At 45.7% G+C, this 12,996-nt stretch overlaps 1 long non-coding RNA gene across 1 annotated transcript in view; it reads left to right on the top strand.

Annotated features, from left to right (window-relative positions):
- The window catches only part of LOC115067737, a 47,466-nt gene that overhangs the window by 16,454 nt on the left and 18,016 nt on the right, over positions 1 to 12,996 (top strand). The window contains exon 2 of the long non-coding RNA XR_003847102.1: positions 7,487 to 7,604. This is a non-coding gene — a long non-coding RNA (uncharacterized LOC115067737). The remainder of the gene's footprint in view (positions 1 to 7,486; positions 7,605 to 12,996) is intronic.

The raw sequence follows: 12,996 nt of genomic DNA, 5'->3' as shown, positions 1-12,996 counted from the left end.
GTACTGTCTTATGTTGTGATATTAATGTTAACATCATAGCTTGGGGACAAATAATTGGAAAGCTTATAGTTTAATAGTGATGTGTGTGTCAAGTTGACAAGGGGTCAATTGTGCTGGATAGTTTTCAGTGTTAGCTTGACACACCTGGGTTGGGGGAGTCTCAATCGGTGAATTGCCTCTATTGGACTGGCCTGTGGCCAAGTCTGAAGGGCATCTTCTTGATGCGTGATGTGGTGGGAGGTCCCAGCCCCCTGTGGGTGATGCCACCCCTGGGCAGGTGGGCCTGTGTTGCATAAGAAAACAGGCTAAGCACGGGCCAGGGGAGCAAGTCAGTAAGCAGCATTCCTCCACGGCCTGTGCTCCAGCTCCTGCTTCCAGGTTCCTGCCCTGAGTTCCTACCTTGGGCTCCTGGATGAACTGTGACCTGGGAGATGTAATCAAATAAACCCTTTCCTCCCCAAGTTGGTAGTGGTCAGAGTGTTTTGTCACAGCAACGGAGAAACAAATTAGGACACTTGTTAATTATAAGATAGACTGTGTATCATCTGCAGGCGTCAGTGCAGAGGCTGAACAAGAGACCCAGGTGACCAAATCCTGGGTCCTAGAGCCCTTAAAGAATACAAGCACATCTTGGGCTGGAGAGATAGATGGCTCAGTGGTTAAGAGCACTGGCTGCTCTTGCAGAGGACACAGGTTCGATTCCCAACACCCACATGGCGGCTGACAACTGTCCATAACTCCAGTTCCAGGGTATTCAAAACCCTCTTCTGACCTCTGCAGACACTGCACAACAGGCAATACACTCATACGCATAAAATAAAAACAATAACTAAAATATTTTTTGAAAGAATGCAAGGACATCTCGAGTTTTTTTTACTATCACAGCAGTCAGTGTGCCAGGTCAACTCCACATGTCATAGTTCACGTCCCTGACACTGCCCTGAGATGTCAGTGTGATTACCCATCCCCATTTTATAGATCCAGCCAACACAGGGTAAGCCCCGACTGAGAGCACTCTGGGTACACAACGTGCTCTACTGTAACTGGTTACTTTTCCACGGCCAATGGATCATTGGCTCTCTTTAGCTCAATAAGCACTTCTTCAACTTTATTCATTCACCCATTTGCTTAGCAAACTTCTTGTCCACAGAGGGAAAAAAAAAATCTCATTAAAAGAAAACTCTAAGGAAATCTGTTTTATTGACCAAAATTCTGACAATACTGGTCAGGCAATTACAACTCTTATTCGCAGCTATGGGATCCTGGGATACAAGCAGGTGACATGTCCCAAGCACAGGGCCTCAGACCCAGTGGAGCGAGTGGGCCTTCGGTGTCTGTGACGCACCATGTGGATTGCCTAGCTCCGCCCACCAAGTATCTTCATTTTCTTGTTACCCTTCAAGTTCTGTTGGTTTTGTTCAGATGTTTTTAATGAGTTTGTCCTGCGGCAGCCAGGGAATGGCTAACAAGTCTTCTGGGCCCTTGAAAACCCATTAGAATGTTATTTCTTACAAAGTGAAAAACTAACCTCGTGCCAGATGCAAATAGGGCTCAAGCCATCAGAAATGAAGTTTGATTCTGAAGGAAAATTCCACTGAGACATGAAAGTTCTTCAGCTTGGGAAAATAGTCTTTGATGTTAAGTCCGATTCGGCAGTCTAATATCATTATGAAGAGAAGGAGTGTTGCAGAAGTTGGATGGAGCTCCCCTCACTCTGTGACTCACTAGTTCAGTGATCTAGGGCAAGATGCTTCTCTGTTCTGTGTCAATAATCTTAGCTGAAATTCCTGGGGGTGGAACACAAACTACTCATGAAATTATTGGAGGAATAAAGAAGAAATTGTACGGAGAGCAGGACATGATCAGCTGCGATAACACCACCAAAACAAATGAAGTTATACATTCTTCTTTTGCCCTGTTTAAAACAAATTTTAAAAACTGGCAATCCAGTTTTCACTGCAGTCATCAAGGGTCCGATATTTCCTTTAAGTGCCTGCTGTCCTATCTTTAGGATTCATTTCCATTCTCAGAGTCATCCCGCGAACTTCACAGTTTGTAATGACTGCCAGGTGCCAGCTCTCGGTGCATATTCTAGACAAGAAGGAGAAGGAAAAGTGGAGGGACACGGGGGGAGGGGGTGTTCTTACCTCTTGTGAATCAGTGTCTTAAGAAATTTCCTTATAATCCTTCCTGTTCAATGCTTTCTCAGATCAGCTGAGTCTCTTCAACTGCAAAGGAACTCGGGGAATGTTGGTCTATGGTTGAACATACTGTACTCAGAATAAGACCTTGGGCTTTTTCAGTGAAATGAGGAGAGATAAGAACTGAGAGTTATCTGGCCATCTTTGCTGTAGCATTTAAAGTGCTTTCAAAGGCTGCTTAGTCCATACCTCCTCTTAAATTTGGTGTCTGAAATAAGAGGCAGCCTTTGAATGAAGTTCAGGGGACTTGGACTGGTTCTCATTTCCAGTCATTACTGGGAAGGACATTTGAAGCCACTTACTGAACTAACCTGTGTCTCAACCTGTGTGTCTCAACACTTTTTGTAATCAGACACAGTTACACAGGGTGCACTGAGCTTTGGGGGTGGGGGGCGATTCCTAGGAGAAGAAGGCATGAGTGAATATCAAAGAGCTTGGCACATAGTATCTGTTCAGTAAGTACCCCCCACGCGCGCACACACACACACACATACACACACACACACACACACACACACACACACAGATTCAGACTCTTCAATGGACAACATGGATGACAGGAATAACTGCCATCCTGCCCTGGGAAGTGGTCAGAAACCTCTCAGAAAGTAAAGCCATCCATCTTTGCCTCTATGCTGCCTGCTCTCTGCCCACAAGTGCTAAAGTAAGTAAAGCCAACCCTGTAATCAAAAAAATACCAGATACTTTAATTATAGTTTTTTGCCATGCTCTGAAGCACTGTTTTCATGTGCAGTGCTGTGAATTAATCTCACAACAGTGGTGTTAATTCCTTGATGCATAAAGCAGTGTTTTAGCTATGGAGGTATTCCACAAGGGAATGGAGTTCACATTCAATTAGCTCTTACTGTCTGCCGGGTGTTGCATCCAGTGCTTTCTAGACTTTTCTTACAATGACTCTGCTTGGTAGATATAACCACCCTATTTCTCTAAGTGTGAGGGCCTAGAGCCTCAGTGATAGTAATGTGCTCAACAGTACAGTTTGCACAAATCCAAGTGGCAGGATTTGAACCCACATCGGTTTGACTTCAAGGCTCATGGTGCAGCCATCATGCCTGTTACCTTGCTGCCTTCCCTGGAGATAACAGGACTCCATAGGATAATGCTGTTATTGCCGTATTAAATGCTTAGATAAATACATATCTAAGACCAAGTGAATACCTAATTTATGGCCATTGGAAAAGTTTCAAAGATATGAACACAGGCCAATTGAGATGAGCCTCACTTTCTTTCCTCTAATTCTAATCTCCAAGAGCAATGCAGGTGTCCCAGTGATTGCCATCATTCCTTTTACTGGCTGCATGGTACTCCACAAGTGAAAGTACAAGGCTCATGGCTGCTCAGCATAGTCTGTCCTTTCTTGCTGGTTCTGTGATCTTGCCCACATTTACTAAAGATCGTTTTTTTTAAATTTCAGCTCAGATTAAAATTTTAAGCTTATTTATGGCAGGTTCAAAAAAATCCATGAACAGTTTCAGGGTTTGATGTACTGAGGACTGAGGAGACAGCTCAGTGAGTAAAGTGAAAGTGTTTCAGTGAAGACTGAGTTTGAATCTGCAGAACCCACTTAAAAGCTGGGAAGGCGTGGTAGTCCTCCTGTAATCCCAAAGCCTGGAAAGCCAAAACAGGAAATCCCGGGGGCAAGCTGGCTAGCCAGGCTAGCCCAGGAAGTGAGCTCCAGGTTCAGCAGGAGACCCTGCCTCCGTATCTAAGGCACAAAACTGTGAAGGAAGATGTCCAGCTTCAACCCCAGCCCCCACATACACAGTTTCCCTTTTGACTTTTGGTCTTCAGAAATTACTTCCGAAAACCTTCATTGTTTTGTCTTTTATTTTTGAAATGGGGGTCTTTCCATGTAGTCCCGACTAGCCTCAGACTTACAATGTGGTCCAGGCTGGCCTTGAACTCACTGCAGTCCTCCTGCCTCAGCCTACTAAATGTTAGAATCATAGGTGTGCGCTACTACACCAGGCTTATCAATCTGCCTTATCTATAGTCTGTTTATGGTCACAATATAGATAAAAGCACCCTAAATGCAGTGGTTTGCACTGTCATGACTTATCCTTATTTTTTAAAAAATATTTTATTATTTTTATTTTATGTGTGTGAGTGTATTGACTGCATATGTGTAAGTATCCCCATGTCACACAATGTCTGTGGAGGTCAGAAGAGGGTGTCAGATCCCCTGGAACTGGAGTTATGGATGGTTGTTAGTTACCATGTGGGTACTGGGATTCGAACCCAGTTCCTCTGCAAGAGCAGTCAATGCTCTTAACCACTGAGCCATCTCTCCTACTCAACTTATCCTCATTTTTATGAGTGTAAGGTAAGTGATAAATGACCTGGCTTGGGCACGGCTTGGAACTGGCTTGTTCCACCCCAGGTGCATCTCCTTGGACCAGTGAGCCAACTAGGTTTAGTCTTTTCATGGTGACAGTATATGCACAAATTATTTCACATACTGTGCCCCTAACGTCCTATTGGAAAACAAGTGACAGGCCAAACCTAGTATCCATGGGGTGAAGAAGCATATTTAAGTCATACCTGGTGGGGGTGGGGGGGATGAAAATCGTGTCTCTAAGAGTTTTACAAAGATAATCTTGTTGGTAGGAGGTCTAGGGGAAAGGAGAATGTGGGGGATAGGAGCAACCACAACCAAGAATGTATGAAAAAGCCATATGGAAACATACTATAATCCTACTAAAAATATATTTAAAACAGATTTTGAATAGAGGGACCCTGCAAGGGTACCTTCCTGCCAGAAGCCATAGGTTATTAAACAAAAATAGTGCCAGCTGTGACATACCTCCCTGAGCTGGTTATGGAGGCCCCAGCACCCTTACCCCAACAATCTGACTATTGCCATGGCTCTTGGTTGCCCTCCAGCACTAGATGGTAAGACCCTATTACTGATGACACCATATACAATGGCTGTAGATGTAGAGAAACCAATCTAGATTTGAGTTGAAAGCTTCTTCCCTGCTGGCCAGTTTTAAAGTGCTGGAAGGTGCTGTGCAGGCCACTGGGGGTGAAAAGCTACCTATGATCTTACCCAGTTTTGAATCTTGTGAGCTATGATACCAACTTGCCAGGAAAGATGTACACAGTGGTGTAGTCATGGGGGCAACTAACGGCTCTCAGATTAGATTGGGCTAATATACGCACATTGTGGTGTGTTTCGCAGGGGAACTCAGGCCTGCTACTGTAAAGCTGGTCAATGGCTCGGAAGGTCATAGGCCCTAGGAAGGAATGTGAACATGATGTCAGATTGCCTTCTAAACACCACTGTTTATACCCATAGATTGATACTTTCGCTGCTTCCACCAGAGAAGCTTCTCTTTGGAGTGGATGGCAGCCAACACAGAGACATATAACTGGTCAAAATGCCAAGAATAAGTGACTGTTGAGTGCCTGGCCCTAAACAGGACATCTATATCATCTTCTCCAAGGTTCAGGGAACATAGCAGAAGAACGGGCAGAAAGAGTGTAGGCGGAACAATGGGAAGAAATGCTGTGAGACACGGTCTTTGGGACAAGACATGGCTGTTGCACCCATGAAGTTACAACCGCTGTGGTGACTTCACAATACCTGCCTAAGATTTCACCGTGGATGGGGGGAGGGCTCATCACAGGTCCACCCATCCCGTAGGACTATTGCCAGTTAATGGTTGCTAGGGAGGTGGTTGTCATTTTCTTCAGTGGTATAATCACCGATAAGTTGCCCATGCTCCAGTGAGCAAGCCCCCACCACATGTTCATGCAAGCAACCACAATTAAATTCAGTGGGAAAGACTTGAAGGCAGGAGAGGGATTTATTGGGAAGATGAACGTTTTCAGTGGGAGAGGAAGAGTAATTGGGTGCCAACAGCCGAAATTCATTATATGCACTATGAAACTCAAAGAATTTCTTTAAACCCACAAAAGAATCTCATACTAGTTGCTTTATAAACGTTTAAATACAGCTTTATTTGTACGTGTGTGTGTGTGTGTGTGTGTGTGTGTGTGTGTGTGTACACTGGAGAGCTAACATTAGCCAAGGAAGGAAACCTCCTTAAGCATGGTGTTAGGACTGATATGCCTCAGCGAGGAGAGAACCAGTGATATGGAGCAATTGGGGTTTGAGAACTGAAGCTCTGCAGTGCACAGAAGGGTGGCTGACCTCTGTTCACTGTGCTGGAAGGCTACCTCAAGTGGAGAGTTGGATTTGGGATTTCATCCCTGTTAGAGCTGATCATGGGATGCATGATATGGGTTTATCATATTCACAGGCCTATTTGAGATTGATTTTAGGGTTTTGGTTAATGGACAGTCTTATCCAGGCTTTACTCTTGACAAAACAAGACTGTTTTTTTAAGGAAGGCCTACAGGAAGACAGTGCCTTATCTGAGGGATACTTGGGTTCAAATAAAAGAACTGTAAAGGTTAAAAGGACACTTCCAGATGGGTAGTGATGCAGTTTTCATCATTGTGTGTGTCCTGGGAAGGACCGTGATCCACTCTTTTCTCTGTCACCCAAGAGCTCAGGGACTATGAGGACTACTCAGTGCCTGTGAGGAGGGTGGAAGGAATTGGGTGACATAGGCAGATAACGATTTGTTTGCATTTTAAAACGTGATTTATTTTTTATTTGTATAAGAGTTTTGTTTGCCTGTATGTACACTGGAATACATGCAGTGCCCACAAAGGCCAGGTGAGGTGACAGAGCCACCACGTAGGGGCTAGAAATCAAATCTGGGTCCCCTAGAATAACGGCCAGTGCTCTTAACCCCCAAGGCCCAATAGCAAAGCTTTCTGGCATGGGGATATCTATTTATCTCTGTCATGTAGCTTACCACAGGGAGGAAATCATGTGGGCAATTTGTGATCTGGGGAAGCAGAGCCTGTCAGCCTTAAAGAATTAAGGAGTTCAGGGACTTACACCCAAAGCCTGTTCCAAGCTTCATATTTGTTTTGTCCCGTCTATGGTGCCCTCCAAATATTCTTTGAGCAGAGTTTACTTCAGTGAAGTTTTCTTCATCTATCTGCATTTCTGGAAACCTTTTGGCACCCTTTTTGTATCCCTTCGAGATTAGCATCTCGGGCAACTTCTGATGGAACTAGCCTCTGCTGTTGGAGGACGGACCTTCCTGGCTCCTCAAGGTCTCCAAAACCAAAGTTTCCATCCTTTCAGAGTCCCTCTGAAGGCGCAAAAGGAACCATGTGATTAGAATTGGGGTGGATGAGCTCAGCAGAGAGCTCAGCATATGACACAGTGTTGTTTTCTCTAGGTAATCCAGGTTGGACCAGGAGCTTCTCTGGACAGGAGACTTGGCACATGACTCATGGTGCCCGTGTTGAACGTGCAGCCAGCACAGCTCCACTGCAAATCTGTTCCCTTTACATGGAGTAAGTGATCTAATACTTTTCATTTGGCTGTGGAAATGCTTAACTGCAACACTTTGTAAACATGCTAACATTAGCTGAAATAAGAGAAGTAAAGGACTATTTCTAGTTTAGCAATAGACTATATTTGGAATCTCAGATTTATTGATAAAGGCAGTGCCTTGGTATTCTGTCTTCTGGATTCCATTTAACTCGTCTTTTCTTGATCCACAATTATTTGCTTTGATGGAGTATTGGTCAGGATTCTTTGAGTTGCAAGTGACAGAAACCTAATACCTCCCAGCTTGAGCAGAAGAAGGATTTAAGTGGGGTAAGACACACAGGCTCCAGCAACTCCCACCACATTAGCAGGGTTTTGCTTACCACCCTGTGTCCCCTGTCCCCCTAGAATTGGCTCAGCCTCCCGTTCTACAGCTCAGTCTTCTTCTAGTAGCTGGCGTGTTGTTGGAGTGGTATCTGACATGGCTGCAGACAGTACCAGGCTTAGGGCACCTACATCTTAGCACTGCAGAAAGCAAGCACTCTCCTCCCTTCCCTTTTGTTCTCTCTCTCTCTCTTTCTCTCTCTCTCTCTCTCTCTCTCTCTCTCTCTCTCTCTCTCTCTCTCTCTCGTGCTATCGCTCTCACTCTTGTTCTCTCACTCAGGAAAGCTTCCTAGACTCTCCTGAGGGAGATGGGCTCTGTTCTTCAAGTGCCTGATTCATAGCTCTAGATACTTTTATTTGAGAGGCTTTTAGTGCCCATATCTGCAAGCTATGCTCAAAGAAGCTGGCTCAACTGGTTTGGGCATGACATGGTTTCCTAAAGGTGATTCTAGTGAGGAGGCAAAATTGAGAACTATTGTATCAAACTCATCCATTCCTTTAGTTCTCAAACACCACTGAGCATCCCATCTGTACCAGGCTATGCACTAGGCACTGATAGAGCAAAGACTAGGAAAGATTTTGAAATAGCTCTCACAGGGTGATACAGGTGTAGTGGTTTGAATTTCAAATGCCTGCCACAGGCTCATGTCTGGAATGCTTGGTCCCAAGCTATGGAAACTTTAGGTTGGGGGAGGGCTAGCTGGAGGAAGTCAGTCACTCTTAAGTTGATGCCCATCCCTGGTTCTGGCCTTGCTCTCTGCTTCCTGATCTGCCAGTATGCCACTAACTTCCACCACACCCCCACTGCCACAGACTGAGACATTACACTGCAAACAACTAATACGATAGGCCACACAACCATAAGTTAATATATGAGTAAGGCCCATAGGTGAATGTGTGCTGTCCAGACAATAAAGCAGGCCTGCCATATGGGTGATAAGAAAGAGCATTTCAGGGGAAGGACATCCTGGGGCTGGGAGGCAGGCAAGCTGGACCCGTTCCTGAATACAAAAAAGGCTGCATTATGGTTGTGATGGTTTGAATGAAAATGTCTCCCATAGGCTCCAAGTATTTAAACATTTTGTCCCCAGATGATGGCTCTGTTTTGGGAGGTTTTAGAAGGTGTGGCTATCCTGGAGGAAGCACGTCACTGGGGGTGGGCTTAGAGGGTTCTTAAGCCTTGCCAGATCTCCAGTCTCTCTCTTGCTTCCTGTGCCTGTGTGATGATGTGAGAGCTTAGCTTCTGCTGCTCCTGCTCCAGCCACCTCCAGCCACCATGCCTCCCTGCCAAGATGGACTGTAATTCTCCTGGAACCATAAGCCCAAATAAACTCTTCCTTTTATAAATTGCTTTGGTCAGGGTGTCTCTATCACAGCAACAGAAAAGTGACTAATACAATGGGGAATGAAGGAAAATTCTGGGAATTTTCTGAGGTCATAGAAGCAGGTGTAGCCAGCTGCCATCGAGCTTTGTAAAACTAGGTTAAATCATGTGAATTTTATCCTATAGGAAGGCAACAGGATATCAACAGATGTGAAGGATTAGTGGGGGTGATTGATATATTTCTCATATTTATTCTGGATGCTGTATGAAGGAAGGATTAGATAGGGAAGAGTGAAAATACGCAGAGCCAAGTAGGACAGAAACACAGTTGTCCAGGTGGAATAAAAAGGCTGTTGGCTTGGACTAAGACCGTTTGCAGGAGAAAGGAGTGAGCCTGGGCTAAGTATTTGCAATTAAGGTAAAAGAACACCAGAAGGTAGGACGTTAATTAGTTCTTTCCTATCCCTAATATCTATGGGGGGAGCCATAATGTACTTGCTCAAGACATGTTTGTGGAATGTCAATGGAGGAAAGGATGAATGAGAGGAGACAGATGCAAACCATGAAATGATATGTAGACATCATCTCAGTGATACAAAACCATGTGTGAGACCTTAGAAACAGTGTTGATCCCAACTGTCAGAGCATCGCCATTAATAGGACACAGAGCTCTCCTATGTGTCAACTAGAACATGCACACCAGCTGCATCCTCACAAGGACACACACAGTTCAGTGTGTGCCAGCGATGCACTGATGGGCTGAAACTCAGCAAGGTGCCAGCAAGAACAGCAGGCATGGGGGTAGGACGGGGATGGGTGTGGGCATGTTAAGACCTTCCCTCCTTAGAGATGTTCACATCCTAGTCAGGTTACAGATGGAGTTAAGCTTTCTCACCAGCAGATCTGGAGATTATTCCAGATTACCTACCTGAGCATAAGATAATCATGAAGATCTTTAGAAGTGGAAGAGGAGAGCAGTTGAAGGAAGATACAGCTATGTAAGGCAGAAGACAGGGCATAAGACATGAGCCTGAAGGATCTGACATTGAATTTGGAAGGAATGACCATGAGCTAAAAAAGTGAAAGCCTTTCAAAGCAGGAGAAGGCAGAGAAACATCCTCTTCTGAAGCTACTGAGGAGATGTGCCCTGCCAGGACCTCTACCTTCTCCCACTGAAATCTGAGTCAGACTTCAGATTTACCAAACTGTGGAAGAATTCATCCCCAAACACAAAAGGATGAATTCCCAAACTGCAGAAGAATGCATCACCCAAACTGTGCAACAATACATCCCCCAAACAGCAGAAGAACGCAATACCAAACTGCAGAAAAATAAATTCTACAACTGCAGAAGAATGCATCCCCAACTGCAGAAGAATGCATCCCCCAAACTGCAGAAGAATGCATCCCCCAAACTGCAGAAGAATGCATCCCCCAACTGCAGAAGAATGCATCACTGCAGCATCTTCTGCTTTTTTCTTTGTCCTGACTATATACCTGACAGGAAGCTCCTGGAGGAGGTGAGGGTTTATTTTACTGCACAGTTGGAAAGGCACTGGTGGAGCAGCTCTTGGCTATGGCAGCAGGATCATGAAGCTGCTTGTTCACATCGGGGTAGATGAAGAAGCAGAAGTGGAAGAGGAAGTGAAGCCAGCTTATACAGCTCAAGGCCCATGCCCAGTGACCCCCTTCCTCCAGCTAGGCTCTATCTCCTAAAGGTTCCGTAACTTCCCAGAGTGACACCTCCCCAGTGTGGGGGTATTCAAACACATGAAGCTGTGGGGGAACAGTTTCTACCTAAATTATAGCAAGCTCGAAACAAATACCGGAATAAAGAGACTTTGGGCAACTGATGGAGTCTCCAGATTGGCTAGTTCATCCAGTGTGTGGGGCCTGACACGAGCAGCAAGTAGGAAGGGAAGCCAGGAGCCATCTTAGGATGGAAGCCAGGAGCCGCTGGGATGGTGTAGGAAACTAGCAGCCAGCAGCAACTCAAAGACAGAATGGACTGACTCCCTGTGGACCTGGGGCGAGATCGCTGGCCCTGGAGGCGTGAGCGAATGCTAGCCAGGGACTATCGACGTGGCCTGGTCTGATAAGGTGGGCTCAGAGTGGCAGCGGCGCTGGGCTAGGCGCTGTGAACTCAATTCCTTTGTAAGCTAATAAACTCACATAAAATATATTATATGGTTTGTCTGATTGTAAACAGGAGACCCAGAGAGAATTTGGGCCACAGATGGTGATTCCTAACATGGATGAATTGAAAAGATTGAAGACTCACTCCCCTCATCCCAGGTCCAGATCAGCAGCAGCAGCAAAGACAGCAAGGTTAAAACTCTAGGAAGAGATGTCAGGCATGGAAGCAGAGGCAGGCAGATGTCTGTGAGATTGAGGTCAGCCTAAGCTACATAGTGAGTTCCAGGCCAGCTGGGGCTACAGGGAAACCCTGTCTCAAAAAGACCAAAAACAATCAAAAAACTCCAGGGAGAGGAAAAGAAAAGACATCCTCAGAACCTAAAACCAGATTCTCCATATAACAGCAGGTCTGAAAATTGCCAATCATCAGATCCCTAAGACTGAACTGGGAGGTGTGCAGGCATGAGTGCTTCCCTAGTTCCTGGAGGACCGGCCCGGAGGACCAGATTCTGTGACTGGCCACTGCACCTTACTGATGGAGATGATGAGGATGATGATGATGGTCGCACCTGTTCCATGAAACTCATCCATCCCTCCTCCTGCCAAGAATCTTTCCACCTATATCCCCATAGAGCCCTTCCCACCCTCTAGCCCACCTGCCTCCACCCCAGGCCCTGTCCGTGTCCTGCTACCACACAGCACAGAGCATGGTGCCCCTCATGGAGCTGGATTCTGATGATGCTTCTAGAAACTCTCCACTTCTATAATGTTCCACCACGTCCCAGACACTTGGCATGAGCGGGTCCATTCATAAAAGAGCTCTGGGACTTCCACGAGCTATTTATTCTAAACAACTCAGAGCAGCCCTCAGGGCCCTGGTGGGATGTTTGCACGTCTAATTTCCATGAACTATTGATAAGAGCCCACTCCAGCCAGCTAGTTGTCAGCCTCTATTCCAAGGGCTTGGAAAATGTACTATTTGCAATTACTTGAAAAGAAACTAATTAGCTTTAAGGAGGAAACCATAGGTAGAAATGACTGAAATCAGCTGTTCAACTGTGCTTGGCAAAAAATTAAAAGGAGCAGGCGATTGTGCCTCCCATTTGTTTCTCCTGCTGGAAGTGCGGGAGGAAGCGCAAACCACATGGGAGCTTTCTGTGTCTTTTTCTCTATAGGGAGGGGCCTCTGGAAAAAGCCATGTCAGCAGACCTGTGGGAAGCTAAGAGTTACACAATGGCCTTAGATGCCACACTGGGACTTGTTCAGGGGCAATGATGGAAGGTCCTGAGGGGAAATGATCAGTTCTGGGTTTTACCAAAGGTAGGTATTCAGGTTTTTGCAGGTGGCAAATATATTATGTGTTCATTAGCAGTGGCTCTTCTGAAATTCCATCTGAAAGTAAACTTGAAAGCCGATACATTGAGATTTCTTAGAGCCTGGCACCTGCCAGGTATGCAGCAGACTCATAACAAGGAGTCAGCACCCTGGCCTTGGTGGGGAGAGGCTGAGGGCAGAGTCAGGGCTACACGTTACTGCAATAGTCCAGGGGAGAGACAGGGCCACAGATACCAG

This window comes from Nannospalax galili, unplaced genomic scaffold (genome assembly GCF_000622305.1).
Source record: "Nannospalax galili isolate Female #2095 unplaced genomic scaffold, S.galili_v1.0 scaffold44, whole genome shotgun sequence".
Taxonomy (NCBI): Eukaryota; Metazoa; Chordata; class Mammalia; order Rodentia; family Spalacidae; genus Nannospalax; species Nannospalax galili.
This window is presented reverse-complemented; position numbering and strand designations above follow the sequence as displayed.